Here is a 13,339-nt window from a genome sequence, read left to right as displayed (position 1 = left end):
TTTGTGATGATCTTTGTTTGATATTCAATTATGTGATGGATTCATACATCATCTAAAAACATGCAATGGAATGACTATATAGTTGGTGGCTAAAGCTTACTTCTTACCCTTAATTAAATACTTGTTAATTTCAAACAAAAAAATTATTCTTTTAATTGAGCAATTTTTTTTCTTGAAAGTGTTATAGCTTAACTCATTGGTTTCAATTATAGTTTTATGTAGGTATATGAGAGTTGTGTAATTAGATTGTGTTTCTTTCTCAACACACCACCTCAACGTGCTCGTAGTCCTCCAAGAAGGTCTCTAGTAGTTGGTAGAAGCAGTCATTCACCTATTAGATGATTGGTTCAATTATACGCTCCCGATCATTTTCACCACTGAGGTAACTTGATGCGAAATGATTTTTTTTGTTTTGTCACATTTTCCTTTTAAAGGATGTCTATTAGTTTGGAAACACATTTTCCACTTTTAAGGATCATATAGTTTCAAACTTCTCTTTATTAATTTTCAACTGTTTACTATTTAGACTTAAGCATTCAAATGAAATCAAAGTTTTTTTCTACCAAAATTGAGATTGTGCTACTTGATTATTTATGTTGGAATTTTTTGTCCTAAAACTCGTAGTTTGTAAATCATATTCTGTTCAATAAAGTTGTTATTGAGAAATTAAATATTATAATCTTAAATCCAATAAATCAAGTTCCAAGGCTATTTTTGAATAAATTTGAACTTTATGTGTAAACATAAACGTGGATCAAGTTTGAGTATATAGCCTAAATAGTCTATAGTATATGAAATAAAGGTTGGGCACCTTATTTAGAGAAACTATGGATGCGGCCCACTTTGTAGTACAAACGAGGTGATCCTAATCGTTCATGTAGAGACATGAAAATGGGGGCATCCTATGTAAAATGTTTACATAAAACTGAACCATGAATTAGTCTTTTTTACGTTATAACACCGTTTACTGTTTAAAAACTGACTATCTCAATTATTGATGACCTAGGTAACTTAGTCTTAATCCTGAGTTAACTATGAACTCCTGTTCACACGAGATTATCCTTAGATCTGCATAGGTGAGAGCAGCTCATCAGCGTTGGCCCAATAAGCCTCCCATTTCAGGGGTAAGATCAGGTGGATATCTGGGAACATAAGGTACAAGATGGAATTCACTTCTACCCGCTTTAGGGTTAGTAGATAAGTTGTTCTCTTAAGCACTGAATCCAAGTCTTGAACAAGGGGCCCCACCCTCTCATTGGCCCGAGAGGGATTAAGTTTATAGGTTGAACCTTAAACCAATTGTTCAATAGTGGATTAGTGGGACTTAAGGAGCAAGATGTAATCTTGGGGGTAAAACGGTATTTTGACCCAGCCAAGGTTACGAGCAACCTGTGAAGGATTAACTTACTGATTATGGTTTTATCAAATGGACACAAATATATCTATAGTGAGGGGAGTGCAACTACGGGACTTTAGTGGAATGACCCGTTAGTTAACGAATGTTGATTAACTCGGTTTAAAAGAGTTTAGCTAGTTAATCTTGAATCGTTGGAGCCCATGATCTATAGGTCCATTAGGTTCCTCTGCTAGCTCATATGGATTAAACTTAGAACAGTGTGATGAAATAAGTCGAATTGTTCGAATTGGGAGAAGAAAGGGAAACCGACAAATGTAGTGATATAGTCGTCGGTCTTCTAATTAGAAATAGAGCTTTATGTTTTACATACTATAAGTATGAATGCGGATTCATACTAAGAAGCTCGAAATTGATGGAATTGGTCAAAAATAGTAAAAAGTCAAAATGTTGACTTTTGACTTTGAAAAGTCAAACTTTGACCGGCCTTATATTCAAATGTGATTTGAATTTTGGAAAAATGAATGCGGATTCATGCTCGGGAGGTTGGAATTAGTCAAGACGGACAAAATGGTAAAAAGTCAAAATATTGACTTTTGACTAAGAAAAGTCAAAGTTTGACTTTTGACTAGAAATATCTAATGACCATTTTACCCTTGGACTAAGTTAGTGGGAAAATCCAACATTTTGTTGGATAATCCCACTAACTCTTAGTGGGATATGTGGCTATATGAGATATAGACACCTAGCCCACAAAGTTCCAAATTGTTAGTGGAACATTAGGTGTTGAGATTTGGCAAATGAATTGCATGCATTTTTGCATGTAATTAGGTTATAAATAGAGGTGTTTTCAAATGTTGAAAAAACTTTTGCCTCTTTTATCATTTTCATCATCTCAACAAAAGAAAAAAAAAAACCTTCCAATCCCATTTTATCTCCATTACTTTCTACACCAAAATTGGGTCCCACAACCTGGTTCTTTGTCTAGAGGATAGCAGTTGAGTACTAGTGGTGGTCTCGGTTAGAATTGGTAAGAAGATATCAAACCTTTTGAAAGCTTCAAAGGTAATATTTCTTAAAACCCTAATTTGATTAGTTTATGGTTACATGTTAATTGTGGCAATTAGGGTAGAAATTCGATTCTTTTTCCGCTGTGCATGACTTAGTTCTATCAATTTATGCATTGAAAGACACATAGTTGATACTCCCAATATGTAAACCCTTATTCCCGAGACTTTATAGAATTTTCAGTATTCTTTAAATTTCAAAATTTCTAAGGAGCTTAAGGGTGTACCTTGTCGAATTAAAGAGTCTGTGTAGTGTTTTGGACTAAACATGAACTTTATTTCAACACTTGATTAAAAAGGACATTTGAACAATCTTTTTCAAAAATCATAGAAAGCATGTTGTTATAGGATTAAAGTGCCATGGAAAATTAAAGATCAAGAAAAGGGCTAGAGGACAACAAGGGATAAGTAAGGCATGAAATCAAAGAAAGGGGCTTGGGTAAAGATAAGGAGGGGTGGGCAAGATATAGAGTGAAAGGATGTCTTGTTTTTATTAAGTAGGACATGGAGAACATGCAAATAACCTAAGCAAAACCTAGGGTAGGCTAGGGAAGGGCGTCAAGACGTGGGCATGCTGCATAAAGTATGTGATAGATGTCAATTCTAAGCCATTTTATAGGTTAACGTTGAAGGAGAAGTTTGCATCCAATTCACTCATGCCATTTCCTTGTTTTCACTTGTTAAACTTCTCAAATTGAGTCTAGTTTATATTATTGGGCTTTTGGATAAATTAGAGCAAAGGAGGTTGGAGTTTGAGTTAAGCAAAGGAAGAAATGTAAGTTTTTAGAGCAATCTAAATAAAGTGCACTTCTGGAGAGCTATAGAGCACATTCTTTGGATTCTGAACCTGTAACTTTGAGGTAAGATACTTAAGATATTTCTAAGAAATATTATAGAAGGAAGTTTTATCATTTGAGTTTTGAATTTTGAGATCTTAGCCTAAAAAAATGAACGAATGATTCTAGCTGAGAACTAGCTAGGCATGACATAGGAATGCCAAGCAACAGGGCCACACACGTTTGATATCAAGCGCATGACACCATTTGCATGCGGCATTAGGTACACGACTCCATGCATGTACGACATCAAGCACGCACAACACCATGTGTGTCACCCATAGCCATGTGCGCCACACTTGCCCTCTACTGCCCATCAACGCGCATAACCCCTACACGCCAACCAACCATGTGTTAGGCCATTTTGGACATTTTTGGGTGCTTTTATCAATTTTTCTTGAAGCTTTGGTATTTTCTTATTATTGAGGACTAATTGGAGCATAAATACCATATTTTTAAGAAAAGTGATCTTTGGTGAAATTTCTCGAGCGAAGGCAGGAATCCTCTCGTGAGTGAGTAAAAATGGTTTTAAATTATTATTTGATACAATGATTTGAAGCATACGAGCATTGGTTTGTGAGTGAGTAAAAATGACTTTAAATTGTATTTGATACCATGGTTTAAAACTTACCATCATTGGTTTGTGAATACTTTATTCTGAATGGCTTCTAAGGAAATTTACAAGTTTGATTGCATTTAAAGGCTCCTTTAAATGTTTATGGTATCCAAGCTAAGGTAAAAGTTTATTTAAATGTTTTCATGGATTTATGCCAGTACTATACAATAACCTTTGAATTTTCACATCTAGTTTGCATCTGATTACTGATGTGAAGGCTTTATAGAGGAGCCTAATGTAATTCCATTAGTGAAGGCTTGTTGCCTATGGGAAAAAAAGGATTTAATGATATTTGACTCATATTATGAATGTATAGTAGGAGACTGGTATATTATTTTTAAATGTTTGAAGAATCTTATGAAACATTTTAAAAAGGTTTACTATACTATGTTTACATGACTTCTGTGTTTGTATTAAAAAGCAACGAGCATAACTATTTGGAAATTATGTTTCAAAAATATCACTCGCTGGGCATTTTAAGCTCATTCTTTCAAAATGCTTTCTTACTTCCCGATAAGGAACATGCTGCTATGAGTTGAGCTTATTGTTGCAATGCCGACCAATCTCTTAGAAGAAATTACAAGTTGTTGTAGTTAATGGAAGTTTCATAGAGAATTGTATAGAAACCTTTATAAATAACATTATGTCTAATTAAATGTTGGAATGAGTTGGACTACACTTTACTTTCTTTAATATTAGAATAAGATTTATGTTTGTGCACCAATTTAAAAGATTAAAGAAGTACGATCAACATGGATCATCAAGGTAAGAGATGATATCGATTGGCTTCATGCTGTCTTGCGGGTCGAGAGTAGGTGATCTGAAAGGGGGTGTGACACGACCACGTACACCTTAGAAAGCACACATATTCATATATTGTTCCGACATCTTTTTGATACTTTAAATTTGTAGTTTCACACATTTTAATACTCTTTAAATTTGTAATTGATTCTTTTTATCACTTTTTAATACTCCCTAAAATTTTATTTTTATGCATCCTTGTATTCTTTCATATTACACTTGAAATTGATAACCATTACTCAATAACTTCTCTTAGGATTTACATTTATGGATAAATCATAGATGCACAAGAGTATATTATCCAAATATTATGAATTGGGTGTAGAAAATTTCATCAATTTTGGATTTTCTAATACAAATAATGATGCCTTTATATGTTGTCATTTTTTTAAATGTAGGAATTGTGAAAAAGAAAAGTTGCACTACTATTAGAGATCACTTATATGACAATGAAATGGATGAAAGTTATAAAATTTGGTTTTGGCATGATGAACAACTTAAAATTTGTGTTTAAGGGATTGTTTGAATTATTTTATACAATTCAAGTAATCAAAGTATTAACTTCAATATTTTGGGTTTCATATCAAATTGATACAATGAGCTCATATAGTCAATTCGAGTTGGATGAAGTGTGAATGGAGCTTGCTGATTTTTTTGGTGGCCACATGTGATTATGGTGATTATATTTTGGGTTGGATAGACAGGTTTTGTTGATACTGGATATAGGTGAAAGACAAGTTTTGATATGGTACACCTTTAGGTTGAATATTTATTTTGTTTATACCAAACATAGATGGAAAATTTAGGTTATTGTTAGAAGTTTTGTTAGCATATATATGTTGTAATTAAGTACGTAATGACCAACTATATTTGTGGTTCATTGATATATATATGTTAAAATATAATTAGTTCTTTGATGGGAAGTTTGAGTTGATTCAATTTTTCAATTAATGTATAGTTTAGCATATTTGTGTATTCTTTTACTTTACTTATGTTCGTCATTGTTAGAATTCAAAACAGATGCATGATAAATTATATGAATATTTTAAAATATATAATTTTTCATTTGAAAAAAAAAACTTGGCATGGAAAGCATGTAAAAAATAAACAAATTCTTGACATGTAGAAAATGTCAACATCAGATTACTTGACACATAACTGTTAAGTAATCTCATATACTTGACAATTTATAACTGTTAAGTATAATTTTACTTGACGTTTAAAAAGTGTCAAGTAAACCTTCCTTGTACCTGACACTGGATTACTTGACACATTGAAAAGTGTCAAGTAGATAAATACTTGACCAGGTAAAAACTGTCAAGTAAACCCATTTTTGTAGTAGTGATTACAAAGTGGGTCATATCCAAAATGCCATTAAGATAAGACACCCAAGCTTATCCATATAATATAGATCTTTAGGTTATTGCTTGAACATGATCCACTTGTATGTTAACTACATGCATGTTCAACATTCGTGCTTAACCTCAAATTTTTGGTTTATTGGATAATATTTGTGTAAAATGAGTAATTAACACAAAATAAGGTAACATCTTAATAGATAAAATAGTTTGTTTACACAATTTTGAGCTTTGAGGCATAAATCCCAACAGTTGTCTCATGACTTCTTCTCCTCGTATCATTCTTAATGTACTCATCTTCATCTATGCAACTTTTTGAAAAATGTTAAACAACAAGGAAGTATATGTCTTGTCCAGGTGACTTGACAACTCGTTGTGGGAAGGTAAACGACAGTGAGTTTTCAAGAAGAAGGAAAGGACGGTTGGGTGATTTAAGAGTTTGGTTTTCCAAGGAGATAAGGTATGTGTCTCAAGGAAAAGTCAAATCACCAATGACGGTTAGATTACGTGTCGAGTTTAAATTGGCAGCATGGCATTACTTGTTAGAAAAGTGACACATGTAAAGACACAAATGACCCTTGGCTATGAAAGACCTCTGTAAGTAGGGCTGAAGGCCAAAGGAAAATAGTTTTGAAAGTATTATATTTCTGATAAAAAGTGAGAAGAGAAAGTTTTGAATGTTGAACGATCGGTTGGTGGAAATTTTGGACGAGAAGAGAAAGTCGAAAGCAAAGAAGAAAGAAGTTGAGGCTAAGTATCTTTAGAGAGTAATCATTTTTAATGATCAAATGTTATGAGTGACAAGTGAAGATTTTATCGTGATTTCTAAGTTGCTATTAAATACTTTATATGTTTGATTATGAGGATTCTTCAGTGAATCGTCTTGTTTTGTCAAACAAACAATTTGTGAGATCTTTACAATGAATAAGCATTTGTAAATGACAAACCAATTTTTGAATTGTTAATTACTGATGGTTGAATGTTTCCACGTTTGCATACGATTATGGAATAATTGCTTCAGAAAGGAAAATGTTTGTATTCATGGTCTTCATTTGAAAAGGATTGTTTAAAAACGTGGTATTATGAGTATTCTTTGTAACTCTGTGATTATGTTTGTGGGATACCTTTGCTATATTGTGATAATACGTGATAAGAGTAAGCTATGAGCTAACACTCTCTTGTTACTTAATCGTGTGGTTGAGCGTAGTGGTGATGTTGATGTAAGGCCCTGATCATGTACCACCAATGCAACAAAGACCCTGCTATGGTGACACAATAAAAAAAAATTTGACTGTAGAATTTGCTCCATGAAAGGAGTAAGCGTACATGACCTAACCTAAGGGAGGAGGTTTGGTTGAGGAAAATCATTGTGGTGAAATCACTCGAGTAAGAGTACAGTTGGCAAGGAAGAGTGCAAAAGGGGGGAGGGGGGGGGGGGGGTGCAAAGAGAAATACTTGTCTAAGTTGAGTCGCACAGTTGTAAGCAACGTGATAAGAATGAGTGGCGAGAAGAGGCCTAAATTGGAAGACAAGAGTTAGGTGTTTCACACCGTAATACGAGAGGAAACACTTGTGCCTAAGGAAGTCTAAGGTGTACTGTTGACAAGACTAGATGACATTTTGAAGAAAAATAAATGTTACGGCTTCTCAAGAAGATAAGGTGTAAATCCAATATTTTTCTTGGATTCTTTGCTATTGTCATATATTATAGAAAGTTGAATTTAAGTTGTTGAAGAAACATGGCAAAGATTTTTGTTCAAGTTGTGTTAATCATTTTACATTTTTTTAAAAAAGAGATAAAGAAAGAAAGGAAAAAGAAAAGGAAAGTGAAATTTTATTTATTATTATATATATTTAAGAATAAAAGAAAAATAAGAGAAAATATATTAAAAAACTAAAAAGAGGAAGAGAAACGAGATGAAAAGGCATTTGGTGCTTTATATATATTTTTTCAATAGTCTTCTCCACCGCCTGACTTTTCTTCTTCCATTATTCATCTGTTCGATCATAAAATTCAGAGCTGTGTTGAGGGAGGGTTTGAGAAAATTGGAAGCAGAGATTATGTAGTTTGGAGTTTGAAGAAGTTAAAGAAACTACAAGCTCAAATCCTTTCTCTTGACATATTGAATTCACGTCGCCATTCTATGGTTTTTAAGATGATTTGAACAACTTAGGAAGAATTAAAAGGTGAGGTTTTTTTTTATGTTGAAAGTTTATTTAATTTCTAACAAGTTTTGTGAAAGAAGCTTGTGCAAATTCTGATGTTAGATTAATGATTTTCGAAGAGGCAATCAGGTCATAGTTTGGTGTGTGTATTTGTAAAGTCTATGGTGTGTTGAGTTTTATATATTGTGTAGAGTGAGTTAGAAGCTTTATTAGGTATGGTTGAAAAGCTTAATTTCCTACAAGTTTTATAAAGTAATTGTGAGCAAAAAAATGAGGAATTAAGTTTAATTTAAGGAGCAAATCAGGGGTTAACAAAAGACTTGACTTTAGACTACCTCTGTTTTCAGTGATTTCTATAACAATCTATTGGGAATCTCGTTTTATTTTATTCAAGTAAGTTGTAGAGAATTTCAAAATAAAGAGTTTGATACAAAATACATTAATTTTGGTTAAGTATTGAGTAAGTTATGATTGTTTGAAGTTTGGTTGTTGAATCTAGAAAATTCAGGGAAAGGTTGTGAAATGTTCTTTTATGTCTAAGTTCAAAATTGATGAGTGTCATCTTTTGTATGTCATCTTAAGTTTAGAATAAAAATAAAAGACTATATAAGATTATGACGCTCAGTTTTGGTTTGTGTGATAGGCCAAAAGGAAATAGGTCGAGTCTACCCTCCAGGGAACTAGCTTAAGGATGTGAGTGACAAAATAGATTTCAAAACTGATTTCCAAACTGTTATATATATGATTATATTTTTATGTTTGAATCTAATTTTATGAATAATACATGATTGCTACGAACGGTTTTAAGCCATAGTTTCAAGCTTAGGTTTTATGATGAAATCTATATATGAGCATGTTATTATTGATTTTTTGAAAAGCAGTTGAAACAATATCATTTTAAGCAAGGATTGTTTTTAGATTTTCAGTTTTCCATGAACAAGATGAATAAGTTTAAATTTTGCAAAAGATAAAGATAAGCAAGCATGTGTTAATGTTTTCATATGACTTCCTGAGATTTCTATTAACTACATGACCGAGATGTTAAGCCCAAGGTTGTATGGTATCATGTACACACAGGTTGGATTCTGTTGTTGACGTTGAGTGTACTTCGTAACAACGATGTTGTCGTGAGTGTTGAGCGGGCTCCACTACAACAAAGATGATGGGAATGCTAGGTGGGCTCTACTACATCGTAGAGCTAGTAAATGTTGGATATACTGGGTGTGCCCTACACAACGTAGATTTGTCATGTTATTAAATGTTTAATATTCTTGATATGTCTTGCTAGATTTCAATGAAAAACTTGTTGAGTATTTGAGTAACATGTTATTAGTACACGTTTATATTTAAGGTTTTGATTAACTAGATTTATATGTCTAAAGTTTTCATTTTCTTTATCTCTAGATTTACAGTTTTAAATTTAGTCACAAATTTATAGTTTACCCTTTCAAAACGTTTTTCCCACTTTTCAGGTAGAGATTGAGCATAGTCACCATAATACATTGGTTATCAACTACATCTCATTATGCAATTTTATTTACTATCAAAGCATAATTAGAAAATACATGCATGCTCATAACATTAGTTTAAGGTCTAGTAGTAGAATCTCTCACTTGAGAGATTAGCTAACAAATAATTACCTAACGGTCACAGTTTTTCAATAAGGTAGTTCCTAAATAGTAAAGAAAAATCAATGGCTTAATTAATAAAATTAAAATTTTATAATGTCCCAAAAAATCCTCCTAAATCAACTTACCGAAAGTTAAGGTTCAAACCAATTGAACCTTTATTGGGGAAAATTTTCATATCTTAACTCCAAATATTTAGCCAATTGAACATTCAAGGGAAAAATCCAAACCAAATCCAAAATCAAAATATTCAGAACAAAAAATTATCACTTGATGGATATATCCAAAGTCCAATAAAAAATCCCAACCTAACTTACAAAAAGATGGTTGGAAATTGGCAGAAAAGAGCTTGGCTTGTTGGTAGCTTGGCTTGGCTAGAGGAAGGCTCACATGCAGCTGGGAGAGGAAGAAGGGACGCTCGGGTTGGCAGTTTGGATGCACAACTCGAACTAGTTGACACATGATAACTTGTAGAAATACAAGTTATTATAGCCTTTTAGATAGAATAATGAGACCAAAATATGTAGTAGTGTATCAAAACGCGTAACTTTTGTTGTAAGTTTATAAATGTTTTGAAATACACATTCTATAAGTATCCAAGCAAGGGCGGATTTATTATCAGTTTTTGTATTTTAATATTAATTTTGAAGTGTTAGATTACAATATATATTACATTAGCTTCATTTTGTCTAAATTTTGCTTTTGTTGTAGTTGTTGTGCCCCCTACACTTATCCATGACAATTATTGGTTGTGAGTTCAAATTTTATCTCCTACAATTATTTTTATGAAATAGTTTTTATTCCAAATATCAATATTTTTTTCCACAAATATCAATATTTTTTTCTCAAATATCAATAATTTTTTTTCCTAAATATCAAATTTCTTTCTAAATTTCAACGATTTTCCAAAAGAAGATAATTTGATTTCCTAAAAGGAAGATAATTTTTTAAAAAGAGAAAAAAAAAACTATCTAAGATATAACTCTAACTTATTTCCTAGCTCTCATATGTTATCTAACAAAAAAATGAAAAAAAAAATACAACAAAATGGACTATCCAAATTTCCACTCCCTCAACAATATTTCATTAAAAAAGTATTATTATTTCTTTTTTCTTTTTTTTTATGAAAATTTTAAATTCACATATTTACATTACAAAACAAATCATGTGAAAATTACCCGTATTTCTTTATTGCTACAATTGTAGTGAATGTTATTGGAGCATCAATGAAACGTTGAGATATTTTTTTAACATTTTTTAGTGTGTTTATTATATAGTGTCCGGTGCCAATGAAATCTTCACTTCCTTTCAGATTCTTTGAGTTACCGCCAACTCTCCAAACAACTGGTACCAGATTCTTCAAGTGGAGTCATTCGCTCATATCAACTCACTAGAAAAACAATACAAAGAGCTCCCTCTACTGTTGCATCCAGATAAGAAACTTATTTCGTTTTTGAGGAGGCGTTTAAGCACATAGGCGAGGTGTATCATTTTTTATTCGACAAGGTTAGGAGAAAGGAAAAGAGATAACTTTGGTATCTATAAAAATAAATTATCATTTTTTATCTATCCAATATTATTAATAATTTTTACCATATTTAAAATATACTAAATAGAGATGACATGGATTTCAAATTTTCTATTATTAATTTATCTTCCACCTTTTAATATAACAGTACACTAATTATTAATAATCAATAATAACGAGAATTCGCTTCCAACCATCTTGTGAAAAGTATTCTAATGGTATTTTTTCTCAATTAAGAACTAAAATGTGTTATAAATTTATACTTAAAAAAAACATAATTAAAACTAAAAATTGAAAGACCCAATAAGATACTTTTTATTTTAGTTAATTAGCCAAGAGATTATAATTTCGAAACATTAATTGCATTATTCCAACTACATTAACTTAGGTGGAAGGAAATGAAAATAAATTAAAATCATTTTTTATTTGTCTAATATTATTAATAAATTTTTCCATATTTGGAATATGCTAAATAGATATGATAGGGACTTAATTTTATTAAAAGATTTTGGTATTTAGTATAAATTCTCATTATAAAAAATAAAAGTATATCATATTTTTATTATTGATAGACATCCATAGATGGTCTTTTCTTAGTAATTTTGCATATGTGTCCTACTCCTAACCATCAACATTAGTATAACAATAATACGAAACTAAATACTCTAAATTTGCATCCACTTTTCTTACTTATCTTTCTAACCCATATCAAGTGTTTTAAACTATACTTTCTTTTGCAATTTTCAAGTCAATTTTGGTTTTCCTTTTGCATTTTTAAAACCTTTCTTTTCACTCATTTTTTAAACTATTTCTTAATCATTCTCAAGTATGTGTCATAAAATTTTTTAAAATAATGTGTATGTGTATGTATGTGTGTATGATAGACACGCAAATGTGTTGGAAAGAAAACCTCACACTCAAAACTTTTGGCTACTCACACTTCTGTCTCTCTCTCAAACTAGAGAATAGAATAAACAATTCAACTAGAGTTGACAATACTGAGTTAAAAGTGTTTTTAATTGAAACAATTTGAAACCAAATGTACAAGCTCTTTTTATAATGCTGGCTTTTCTTAAACTTTGTCGATGAGAAATAATTACACTTTTAATATATTTTGTCAAAACATAACCAATTTCACCTCGGCAAGATGTTTGGAGAATTTCAAGTTGTTGCAATATTCGTTGTTTTCGTCGACAATCTTATATTTCTCCATTTAAAGAATTAAATATCGTAATTCTCAATTTAGAATTATATCTTACATCACCGTAAAGAGTAAACCATTCGAAATACCAACTTCAAATAATTTTCTTTTACATCACATCTCTGTCAAAATCTATCGTGCAAATTCTACCTAGGTCATTTGGAAGTCCTTCAATTATTAACGTATATAGCTTTCATCGCACACTTTATCGTTAGTTTATGAACATAAATACTCTTGTTATTTTTAGTTTGTACTCTCTTAAAGTGGAGTATTTTGTAGCTTGTAAAAGTTAGTACAAAGTTAAAGAAACCTTAATTATTTTTATTAATTTTTTATTTGGTCACATCCATCCAATGTGTTATATCAACAAAATTCAAAAGGTTCTTTCACTTTATTATTATTGTTATTATTTTTATTGATGTTATTATTGTTACTGTTGTTCTTGTTACTGTTGTTTGTGTTGTTCGTGGTGCTGTTGTTTCTCATTGTTGTTGTTACTGCTTGTTGTTGCACGTTGTTATTGTTTTTGTTGATGTTATTGTTATTTTTGTCTCAAAATGTGAAGTTTTCTATAAAAAAAGATTTGAAGAAATATCAATTTACACCCTAACCTACTGGGGCTCTAAGCTAATAATTATATCAACGTAGTCCCTAATTTTTAGAAAATATATCAATTTAAACTTGAAACTTTTTAAGTATGTCAATTTAAACCCGATAACTTACATGATTATATCAATTTAAACCCATATTATATTGTTTTTGGATACACTTATAAAAGTTGAGA

At 31.2% G+C, this 13,339-nt stretch overlaps 1 long non-coding RNA gene across 1 annotated transcript; it reads left to right on the top strand.

The window, feature by feature from the left end:
* The first annotated feature begins 7,998 nt into the window (after positions 1-7,998).
* LOC116403533 lies at positions 7,999-9,563 on the top strand. Its single transcript, XR_004216312.1, has 2 exons — positions 7,999-8,219; positions 9,276-9,563. It is a non-coding gene; the product is annotated as an uncharacterized LOC116403533 (long non-coding RNA).
* Positions 9,564-13,339: the final 3,776 nt, after the last annotated feature.

This window comes from Cucumis sativus, chromosome 4, assembly GCF_000004075.3.
Source record: "Cucumis sativus cultivar 9930 chromosome 4, Cucumber_9930_V3, whole genome shotgun sequence".
In the NCBI taxonomy this organism is placed as follows: domain Eukaryota; kingdom Viridiplantae; phylum Streptophyta; class Magnoliopsida; order Cucurbitales; family Cucurbitaceae; genus Cucumis; species Cucumis sativus.
Note: the sequence above shows the minus strand (reverse complement) of the source record. Positions and strands in the feature narration are given on the sequence as shown.